Source organism: Dermochelys coriacea, chromosome 3 (assembly GCF_009764565.3).
Source record: "Dermochelys coriacea isolate rDerCor1 chromosome 3, rDerCor1.pri.v4, whole genome shotgun sequence".
Classification (NCBI taxonomy): domain Eukaryota; kingdom Metazoa; phylum Chordata; order Testudines; family Dermochelyidae; genus Dermochelys; species Dermochelys coriacea.
In genome coordinates, this window is record NC_050070.1 from 124711172 (window position 1) to 124723208 (window position 12037).

General features: G+C 42.8%; 1 protein-coding gene across 5 annotated transcripts in view; it reads left to right on the forward strand.

The window, feature by feature from the left end:
- The window catches only part of PACRG (parkin coregulated), a 507299-nt gene that overhangs the window by 318480 nt on the left and 176782 nt on the right, over positions 1-12037 (forward strand). The window lies entirely within an intron of this gene.

A 12037-nucleotide genomic window follows, 5' to 3' on the forward strand; every position in this document is an offset into this window, starting at 1 on the left:
TACCTGTATTCAGTTTCCTACTATATTAGGCTTAGACTTGTGTGTTTTGTTCTATTTTGCTTGGTAACTTACTTTGTTCTGTCTGTTATTACTTGGAACCACTTAAATCCTACTGTTTATACTTAATAAAATCATTTTTGCTTATTAATTAACCCAGAGTAAATAAGTAATACCTGGGGGAGCAAACAGCTGTGTATGTCTCTCTATCAGTGATATAGAAGGCGGACAATTTGCGTTTACCCTGTATAAGCTTCATACAGAGTAAAATGGATTCATTTGGGGTTTTGGCTCCCAGAAAGACTGAATACTGGTGCTGGGAAAGTCCCTGTTAACTGAGAAGCCCCTGGGCTAAGTGAATCTTAGTTTCTGTGCACTTGGTCTGTGCTGTAGCTGACTGGAGTGTCAGCAAGATGGGAGTGGAGGGAAGCCTTCTCTGGCAGGGGGGTTTGTTCTCAGTGGTATCCCAGCACATCTAGTGACAGTCTTGAGGGAGTTTCTATGACCCAACCCGTCACACTGGGGGTCAGGGTTTAGTAAAATGGGGGTAAGCAATGAAACATTTCTTTAAGTCATGTGCAACACCATTTATATCCCAGTCTAAAAATTCTCATCTTTTGTGCCTGTGGATTTCTTATGACATGTTAACATGTCTCATAAAAGAGCAGAGATAAAGCAACTGTGTATGTTTGAGGTGTCTGAAGGTTTTTTAGCACCTAGAAGGTTATGAATAGAAAACATGCAACCTGAAGTAGGGGAGATAGGTTTTTGTCTGTCACTGAGATAGCAATGTGTCTCCATTACTTCCTTCACAGAAACAGTTCTTGAGCACATTCCACATTTATCAGAGCTATGTTTACAGAACACTTTTTTCTGAGGGTACATCTGGCTGCCATACTGTCTTTCATCAATTAATAGAAAGCAAATCCATTTAAGTGTGATCCATAATAATTTGTTATATTAGAAATATTTCACATGCCCTTGAGAAAACTGAGTCAGAAAGTATCAGTAGAGCCTAACTAAATTAATAGTTAAATACAACCACTTAATTTTCTTTACTTTTGTATTCTTGGGTATCTTGCACATCAGGTAGTCTTTGCTATTTTGGTTCTAGAGTTAATGAGAGTGAAGCCTGATATCCTATATTAGGACAAGTTAGTAATAAAATATTGGATCACACTCATTCAGAACTACCTTAATAGGTGGTGGTAGAATTAAATATCTGCCTCTCAGATGAGACATAAAGAGAAAATATCATTAATTTCCCCAAGCTCTGAAATATCATGAGTTAATAGAAACTTAAATATGAATAAACTGTGAAGTACATTTGAAAATAAAGGATCAAATTTAACTCTGATATAAGCCATTGGGAGTTGTCTGCTCACACCATGGCTGAATATGTTCTGCCATCTATATTATGTTCAGAAATGTAGGGCAAGGTCTTATAGGAATTGGGAATTAACAGCATAGAAATATAATTCCCTTGTGATGCAACTGGAGATCCACAGGATGCAAAGTGCTATATGCTTATGATTTCTATGACTGATTATTGATAACACTGCTATCTTTACTGGAGGGTTTGTTTTGGTTAGTTCTTCAAGTTGATGCAGCAGTGTATTCCACTTAGAGGTAGGGGGTGTGTGTGTGTGTGCGCCCAGCACACCAGAGCCAGAGAAGTTTGCCTAGCATTACCCCTAGGAGGTAGCACTTGCACCTCATGGCCATAGTCCTGCCCTTGGCTATGTGAGGCAGCGCTTTCTCGACACCTCCCCTCACCCCCTAGTTCCTTCTTACCCCCTGTGACTGGAGTCGGAGCTCTGTGTGGTTCTTAACCTCACAATCTTTCTCTTTTACTGACTTGCTCTAATTATATATAGTTAGTTAATATCCTTAGTATTAGCAGTTAAATATTTCCCTGGTGATGACCTCACTAGGGTTCAAACATTGTCCATCATGTGGGGGTGCTTGCTGTATTTAGATGAGGCCCATGTCAAAAAGTAGTATTCAATTTACAGGTGATTCACAAAGCTCACTCAGGTGGCTAGGGACCTTCGCTCATGTGGCCTGCTTCAGCACTGAGACCTACATCAGAGCAGAGTTTGCCCTCGGATTCAGAGAATGCTATTGTCAGAGCTTCAAAGAGATGGAGGAACTGCTTTCCATCAAGTGCACCAAGGAAAATATTGCATAAGACCAATCAAGACCATTCCAGGTCTCATGGAGACTTTTCTGCCTCCTCCAAGAAAAGTATGGACTTGCATGCTAGTACTGCCTTGGGAGATCAGATCCCATACCATTGACTCTGGTTCCAGCCTCAGGGAATCCAATGAGTCTGGTACCAACAAAGGTGATGCTGACATGAGCTATGTCTACACTAGCAGTATACCACGTGGCAACAGACTTCCTCTGCCTTTCCATCCTGACCTCTGCCTTGGTCCAGGATTTCACCAGGGCTACATCATTTACAGCCCAGCTGTCTGGGTGGGCTGCTGAACCATTGGGTTTGATGTTTCCCTGCTGTAGAAGTGGGGCTGGTGCCAGGCTCAGTATAAGGGATCTCTTCAGCACCAGGAAACTCCTCTGTACTGCTACACTTTTGCACCACCAGTGTTACTGTGGTGAAACTCCCTGCCCTCCATTTCAGCACTGTCAGCTGTGTTGGAACCACAAACGACTTCCAGGCTGTTGCTGCTCTTGGCACCAGAACCGACTGAGGCATACTCTGTGCTGGTGGTGCTGTTTTGGCTGACAGGTGAATCAGATCAGTTGCTCGCAATCTCAGGGCTGGCTCCACCTGTACCCTGGGACTCCTCAGTTTCAAGGATGGAGGTCCTCCTCCTGCTCTCCATTGCCTGGCCCATATTGGGGATTATCATGAGTACCAGAATTGGCATTCGTCTCTTGGTGAGGACGGGGGCCCCTGGCACAGTGCCTACTGGCTACTAGTGCCTTACCCTTGAGACCAATGGCCTCAATGGAATCTGTGGGACATTCCTCAGTTTCAGAGGTCACGCTCCTCATCTTGTTTCAAGGCAAGATCACTGGGCATTACTGGGATCAATGTTGCAATTGACCCACCGCAGATTCAGGTACCAATTGAGCCTTCCCCATATGGAGCCTCCAGAGTTGTCCTGTCCAGGTCTGCCATTCCAGGACTGGGATCTGGCCCTGGCACAATTAAATGCTTCCTCTTCTTCCCCAGAAAATTCAATAGTGCCTGGCTTTTTGTCTCCTTCAGTGCCTGAGAACTTCAGGGCCTACCAGGACCTTTCTCAGCATATGGCTGCTTCCTTGGGCATTCCGGCAGAGATTCTGCAGGAGAATACCTTTAAGTTGTTCGTCATCCTGAAGCCATCTGCCCCTCAAAAATTCTTTGGAGCGTGCCAGCTTTGGTGTAGCCTACTGCAAAGTGTTTGGAGAAATGCTACTTTGCACCAGTCCAGAGATTTGAGGGCTTTTATTCCCCCCACCCCAGCCCCTATTTCCCTGGTCATAACCATGGTGAACAATGGAGCTCAGCAGGGCAAATTTAAGTCCACTCTTAAGGACAAGGACTCAAAGAGGATGGATTTAATGGGAAGAAAGATCTATACCTCCTCTGCCTTGCAAATGTGGATTGCAAACCAGCAGACATGTTGTCCGCACATGACTCTTTGAATTGGACAGCTATGTCTAAATTTACAGGCCAGCTGCTTGAAACCTCCAGGGAGGAATTTCAGTCATACATCACTGAAGTCTGCTTGGTAGCCAAGACATCATTGAGTAGTTTGCTGCTCTGGACTTTCAGGATGTTTATTTTCATGTGGCAATTTTGCCAAGCCACAAAAAATTCCTCTGGTTTGTCATGACAAATCACCATTTTCAGCACATAGTGCTACCTTTTGGCCTCTCTTCTTCCCACCTGTGTTTTTTACCAGATATGTGGTCGTGGTGACAGCATACCTCCAGAAAGAAGAATCCATATCTTCCTGTATCTGGACAACTTACCTTGTAAACTGGAGTAATAGTAATAGGATGAAATTTAATAGTGAGAAGTGTAAGGTTATGCATTTAGGGATTAATAACAAGAATTTTAGTTATAAGCTGGGGACGCATCAATTAGAAGTAACGGAAGAGGAGAAGGACCTTGGAGTATTGGTTGATCATAGGATGACTATGAGCTGCCAATGTGATATGGCTGTGAAAAAAGCTAATGCGGTTTTGGGATGCATCAGGAGAGGCATTTCCAGTAGGGATAAGGAGGTTTTAGTACCGTTATACAAGGCACTGGTGAGACCTCACCTAGAATATTGTGTGCAGTTCTGGTCTCCCATGTTTAAAAAGGATGAATTCAAACTGGAGCAGGTACAGAGAAGGGCTACTAGGATGATCCGAGGAATGGAAAACTTGTCTTATGAAAGGAGACTTAAGGAGCTTGGCTTGTTTAGCCTAACTAAAAGAAGGTTGAGGGGAGATATGATTGCTCTCTATAAATATATCAGAGGGATAAATATAGGAGAGGGAGAGGAATTATTTAAGCTCAGCACCAATGTGGACACAAGAACAAATGGGTATAAACTGGCCACCAGGAAGTTTAGACTTGAAATCAGACGAAGGCTTTTAACCATCAGAGGAGTGAAGTTTTGGAATAACCTTCCAAGGGAAGCAGTGGAGGCAAAAGATCTATCTGGTTTTAAGATTTAAGATTCTACTCGATAAATTTATGGAGGAGATGGTATGATGGGATAATGGGATTTTGGTAAGTAACTGATCTTTAAATATTCAGGGTAAATAGGCCAAATCCCCTGAGATGGGATATTAGATGGATGGGATCTGAGTTACTATAGAAAATTCTTTCCTGGGTATCTGGCTGGTGAATCTTGCCCATATGCTCAGGGTTTAGCTGATTGCCATATTTGGGGTCGGGAAGGAATTTTCCTCCAGGGCAGATTGGAGAGGCCCTGGAGGTTTTTCGCCTTCCTCTGTAGCATGGGGCATGGTTGACTGGAGGGAGGCTTCTCTGCTCCTTGAAGTTTTGAACCATGATTTGAGGACTTCAATAGCTCAGACATGGGTGAGGTTTTTCATAGGAGTGGTGGGTGACATTCTGTGGCCTGCGCTGTGCAGGAGGTCGGACTAGATGATCAGAGTGGTCCCTTCTGACCTTAGTATCTATGAATCTATGAAACTGGCTACTAAAGGACAGGTCCAGGGAAGAAGTTCTTTCTCATGTACACATTACACTGCACTTATTCAATTCTCAGGATCTCATCCTAAACACCGGGAAATCAACTTTTGTTCCCACTCAGAAAATCAAGTTCAGTGGGGCCCTAGTACTCTGAGTTTCAGAGCATTTTTGCCAATTGACCATTTTCAGGCAATTCACCAACTTTGCTTCTGTTTGCAGGTTCAACCTTCCATGATAGTTTAGATATGCCTGAGGCTGCAGGGCATGCAAGAAGTACAGTTTGCAAAATTGTCTTTGCCCTCTTCAGATGTGGTGCAGGACAGTTTACCATCCAACTCCTCACAGCCTTGGACACATTGGTCCATCTCCCTCTGCTGGTCAGGGCATTCCATTTGTCCAGCCCTTACCAACCAGGACTGTTATCACTGATAGGCTGGAGAACACATCTGGGATCACTGAAAGTTCAGGGTCTGTGGTCAGAGTAGGAAGGATTTTCTGGTGCTTAGTGGTTCACATACATTGCAGTGGTACAGTCAGTAAGTATTATGTGAATAGGCAAGGGGGAGCACACCCTACGGTGCTCTGCCAGAAGGCAATTAGGCTGTGGCAATTCTGCATTGAAGAGCATATCAATACTATAGCTGATCGCTTGCCCAGTGTCCAGAATCATCTCGTAGACTATCTCAGCAGGTTTTTTTAACCTGAGTCATAAGTGGCCCCGGAAACAAGTGTTCTGAGAGTCATCTTTGCAACTTAGGGCATCCTGACGATCAACCTGTTTTGCTATAAGAGACAACAGGAAGTACCATCTGTTCTGCTTTCAAGGGAACCTTGGCCCAGGCTCCCTGATCGATGCCTTTCATCTCAACTGGCATTGGCTCTCTTGTACACTTTTCCTCTGATCCTGATCATTCCACAGGTTATCCTGAAGCTGAAAGCGGATCAGACCAAGATCATCCTCATTGTCATGGGGTCCGCTCATGGCACCTCCTCCTGGCTGTCCTGGGGATTAGCTCTGCCAGGTGCTGCCCTCTTTGGCGGTGTCCCTATCCATTGTACTTTCTTACCCTGTGGGTCCCTCTCTCTCTCTCTCTCTCTCTCTCTCTCTCTCTCTCTTCAGAAACTGCAGCCTCCTCTTTGTGACTTGATCCTCTGGTTTCCCTTTCAGGGGAGCAGGGGGCAGGGAACAAAGTATTTCTGGAACAATTTGTCTGAGGCAGACCACCTCAGACCACCACTTTGCCTGGTCTGTGCCAAATACTTGGTGGTTGATAGGAGAACCCAGCTCCGCCCTCTGTTCCAGGTTCCAGCTCAGGGGCCTTCTAATCAGCAGCCAAGGTCTACACTCCCATTCCTTGCTGCTTTTCCCCTAAGCCTTCTCATCTCTTCCTGGCTCCCCTCGTCTGGGCTTGCCAGCATCCCAGCTCTCTCCTCCCAGGGAGTAACTGTGGCCTTCCCTCTATAGTCCAAAACATAGCTCCTTCTCCCAGGGAGTGATTGCACCCTACTTCCCTGCAGACCCCTTTCTGCTCTCAGCTCCAGGGCTTTGAGGAACAGGGGCCACTTCCTGTTCCTATCCAGCTGAGCCTGCTTCCAATTAGTGGCCCCTTTGTAGCTAAATCTCTCCCTTGCTCACTGCTTAATTGGTTGATTTGGGCCTGCCTGGCCTAATTTAACGCTCTCAGGGCCAGTATGGGGAATACACCACATCACACCTGGCATGGTCGAGGGAGTGTTGATTCTCCAACCTTCTTGTGCTATTGATTCAGCCTCTCATATCCCTTCTTCTCCATCCTGACCTGCTCAGGCAGAATCACAGTCACACCTTGCATTCCACACTCTGCTCCCAATGGAATTCAACTGACAATGGCTTCTATGCAGGACATCTTGGAGCACTCACTGCGTTTTCAGTCATCAGGCCTTGTGCTTAGCTCTATGAGGGTGCATCTGGCAGCAATCTCAATGTTTCATCCCCCTGTTAATGAAAAATGAGGTTTTTCCAATGCCATGGTAGTTTGATTCTTAAAAGGACTTCATCTCCATCCCTTGGTCTGAGAGCCAGCTCCTTTGTGTGTAACACAGTAGTGGCAGCACTGATGAGACCTCTGTCTGAGCCTCTGGCATCTTGCCCCTTTCCCTTTTTGTGTCAAAACTGCAGTCTTGGTTGTGGTAACATCCACAAGGAAGGTCTGTGAGTTGCAGCTCTCATGGCAGAGCCTCCTTATGAACAGTTCACCAAACACAATGTGACTTTATGGCTACTCCCAACATTTCTGTCTAAAGTGATCTCTCAGTTTCATTTGAACCAAGCAGTATATTTGCCTGTGTTCTTTCTTAAGCTGCATTCATGCCCAGAAGAACAGCATCTTCATATGTTAGATTTCAGCTGATGTCTTCTGCCTGAATAGGACTAAACTGTTTCATGGTTTTCCTCATCTGTTTGTGTTATATGCAGATCATGTGAATGGGCAAGTGCTCTCTTGACAAACGATCTCTAAGTGAATAACATCCTGTATCAAGGCTGCATATGAAATAGCTTCAACTATGCCTCCTCAGTGGCTGTGAGCTCATTACACGACATTTGCAGGGCTGTCAGGTGGTCATCGATACATATGTTGACGAACCATTATGCCATTAATGCATCATCCACAGCTGATGCAAACTTTGGGAAGGTGATCCAGCAATCCATGTTTTAGATGGATTCTGAGCCCAATCTCCTGTGAGTACTGCTTGTGGGTCACCGAAATGGACTACATGGCTACAGCTACTCAAAGAAGAAAGTTACTTACTCTTACTGTGGTTCTTTGAGATGTGATGCAGATGTATATTTCATGACCCAACCACTGTCCCATCTGCAACAGAGTCTATTCCCTGGGTGAGCGGTGCGAAGGAACTGAAGGGAGTCCAGGTGGCACTGCCTCATATAGCCAGGGGTGGGGGTATGGCCATGAGGTGTGAGCATTGCCTTGTACAAAATTCTCCAGCTCCACCTAAGTGGAATATACATCTGCATCACATCTCAAAGAACCACAGTTACAGTAAGTAACAGTTTCAGTTGTTTTGCATATTACCTTGTGCAAATCAATTGCAACACAACCCGATTTTTAAAAAACACTGCCTAAAATGCTCTATTTGTTTGCCTCAGGATAAAAAACAGAAGAAAGTAGGTGGGCTGCACTGGAACTGTTAACCTACAGTTGGAAATGAAACCAACATGGATTTGGCAGCCGTCTCAGCTAGGAGATAAGGCAGCAGCAAATTAAGGCAGGCAGGAAACAGTAACAGTCAGCCTGTGGTAAGGGGTTGTGTTGCCTCATTTTGCAGAGTAGATATGGGTGGAACCTCCTTCTGTGAGTGAGAGGTGTAGCTGTGGAATTGACAGGGCATGTGTTACCAAGGGGGGAGAGAGAAGAGGAACTAAACATTCTTCAGTTTTCAGTGCAGATCCTAGTCGTATACTCCTCCTTGGTGTTCTTAGGATTAAATGTCTTTGCATTCCACCTCTTTTTGAAAAGTGCATTGGGAGATCATAAGCATGGAAAATACTATAAGAACTAAATTATGTTCTGTCCTATTGTATTAAATATATTGAAATAGTTTCTCTCCCTAACATTTCCCAACCACTTAATTTTTTTGTGATATCATACTTTATAAACAGATTGGGGGGAAATCATCTTGTTTAATTCTGTAAGGAAAAGCTATCTGAAAAGGTCAGATCATTCAGCTCTCACATTATATCTTTTGCAAGTAACTCCTTAGTTATAAATTATATTTTAAATGATTGCCTTAGCAAGTTTTTAATGTTATATTTTTGATGAATTAATACTTGGAGGGTATATCAGAACTACTTCTGCCAGGACAGTAACACATGATGGACAAAGTTATGTTGCTTCATTTAATTTAATTATGAAAGGCAGCTATTTGCTTTTGTTCTACTTTTCAGAACATTAATACCTCTGCAGTGTGTTGAAAAGATTCTAAATTCATCTTGGCTTCTGTTGTAAGGATTACCATTGGAGTGCCTAAATAATCTTTCCCTCTTTCCCTTGTTATGTTTCCTTTAGTGCCCATAGCCTTTTGTCTTCTGTTGTGCTTTACAGTAGATATTTTATTATAAGATATAAGCTTTGGTGTGTCTACTTCCTTTTTTTGACAATACATTAAATAAGATACTAGAGATAATTCAAAATAAAACTCAGTAGTGAGTGGATTTATGCACTGAGGCTATACATTAAGTGTTAAAAGATGAGCGGAGATTGAAATGTAGGAGAATATTTCTGGCTGGGAAACTGGAGAGGACTAAAGCTATGGAGTATAGCAGTCAGAGTAGAGATGTGAAGAATAAAAATGACATACAAAGGTACTACATCTGAAATTGCACTTGCCCTACAGTGGAAAGATACTGTGGGTCAGCAGTAGCCATTCATTAGGTGAGGTTAAAGCTAGCTTCCCGTTATAAGCCCAAATTTCAAATCTACTCCCATTAAGAAACTAATGCCCCTGAAAATTCACATGCTCCATCTTTTCCACAGCCAGAATTTTTCTGGGAAGTTTGGGAAAAAATCAGAAAAGGAGCTTGAAAATTATTATGTTTAAAAAATGTCCCCATCTTTGACTTTTTGAAAAGTCCGGGCACCACTCACAAGCACCAAAATTCACATTTCAATTAAAACCACCAACAATAAACAAATACTCACTATAATTGGTAAGGAGTAAGATTTAATCCTGGAGAAAAGGGGGAAATTAATGTATGCCACATTAAGGCTATGTCTACACTAATCTGCCAGCCTGCTTATCACTCAGGCTGAGAATTTGCTAATTCATATCCTACCTATCTAGTATGTTAAGCTCAGTTTGCGGTTTTGTTTATTTACTAAGGAATCTGCTTTGAGCAGTTTGCTATCACTTATAATCACTTACAACCTATCCTCTGTAGTTTAAATTTATTTTGTTTTAATCCAAACCAGTGTGTGTTTGATTAAGGTGTCAAGGGAAAATCGCATCTTGGTTACCACAAGTGTGCATGGTCCTCTTCATGTTGAGGGAGAGGTGGACCAGATATTAAACCCATATACTGGCCAGATTTGACCAGGGCAGAATGGTACTACTCTGGGGTCCTAGGCTGGGAGGCTGGTGGTTAGAAAGCTTGCATGTAACTGCAGCTGGATGTGTCCCTACCTCTGTGAATGCTGATGAAAATGCAAGCTTGGAGGGCTTTGCAACTTGTCAGAGCACCATTGTGTGAGAGGGAGTCCAGGATGGTGGGTCAGAGGGCTCAGTGGTACCCCAGTTCCAGGTGGGACCCCAGGATGAACCGGTATTTTCCTTTAACTAATAAAAGGTGGAGAGGTTAACTATTTCAAGCAAAGACATTCTAAATTACCCAGAAGTACTTTGGGTAGTTGGCAAACTGTAAGAGATCTACCAGATGATTTAGAATTCCACCTGTTCCTATTATCTAAGCTATATTTGGATCAGACGTTTTGTATCTTCAACTATCTGCACTGCCTCAACTATTTTAAAAACAGCAGATGAAAAAAATGAAATTATCAAAAGATTGGAGAGCTCTTGACATACTCTGTCCTTCTCAGTATAGTGAGCCTTGCTTTGCACAAGACTAAAAATTGGGCAGAAGGAGCAGATTACAACAGAGGATATTTCAGAGTAACAAAGAGCAGTTATGCACTTTTTTGATATGCAAAATTTGGGGATTCTGCATTGGGAGCATGAACATAAAGAAGGGTTTTCAGGTCAGTGACCCCAAAGTTCTGGAAGCCCCACAGACTTTTTAAAATGGCATTATTAATAAGGCTGTAACAGTGGCAGAGATTCATAATCCCTTAATTATTTTGTTGGTCTTTCTTTTAACTGACTGGTGAAAATCAGCATTTTTTTTAATTAAAAGGGGCACATTTTAATAAATTCAGATAACATCCTAGATTGTGGTTTGTTTTATATATAGTGTAAGAGATTACTTTTACATTTTGTAACTGCATAAATGGCAAGGCCTTACAGAATCTCCCTCCGAGCTGACAGATGAAAGGTGCTCAATCTTTCAGATCCTCCATCTGTCATAAAGTATGTTCTCTGTAAATCTTTATTGACCATTATCCTCGTCTCCTGTTTGCCCATGTATCTCTCTCACACACACACAAGCACTATCACTAATATTTAGGGGAATCCTTGAGGGAGCTGTAGGGAAAAGTACAATAAAAGAGGGGCGGGGGGGGAATAACAGAAAAGAGCATCATTACACTTTTCTTGCCGATATTTTACCAAAACTAATATAAAGTTTTATATATATTCTTAATATAAAGAAAAATTAATAACTATGGTATAAATGATGTAATAGGCTGGATGATATAGTTGGCACTGGCACACAGGTATGACCACAGGCAGGTACAGTGTATGATTCCAGAGATCCGCATTATAGGCTCCTTGACAGACCCTTTTCAGAGTGCTTAACTAATAGCAGCGTGCACACACATCCATCTGATCAAATGACCAAAACCAGGGGTATAATAAACCCACTTCCTCATTATCTCTATTTTTGGCCAACCTGTACACTTGTGGAATACATGCCATCTCCCTGAGCACTTGTAGATAATTTAGGGAGTTTTAGATTTCTCTGTTGAAGCTTGTTCATTTTTATCATGCGTTGCATAGTCTGGTTGTTAAATGTTGTGGGGGTTTTTGTAGAGTTTAGAACTTTGTCTACTCTGGCAATTGCTGAATAAACAATAGAGTTTAAAAGGTGTTATTCCCTTCCCTACAAAAATGTCCATTTCAGACCAGTGTCCCAGTGACTTGGATGAAGACATTCATTGAAGTGCACATAAAATATAGCACATCCACTTGCAATTAAAATTACTA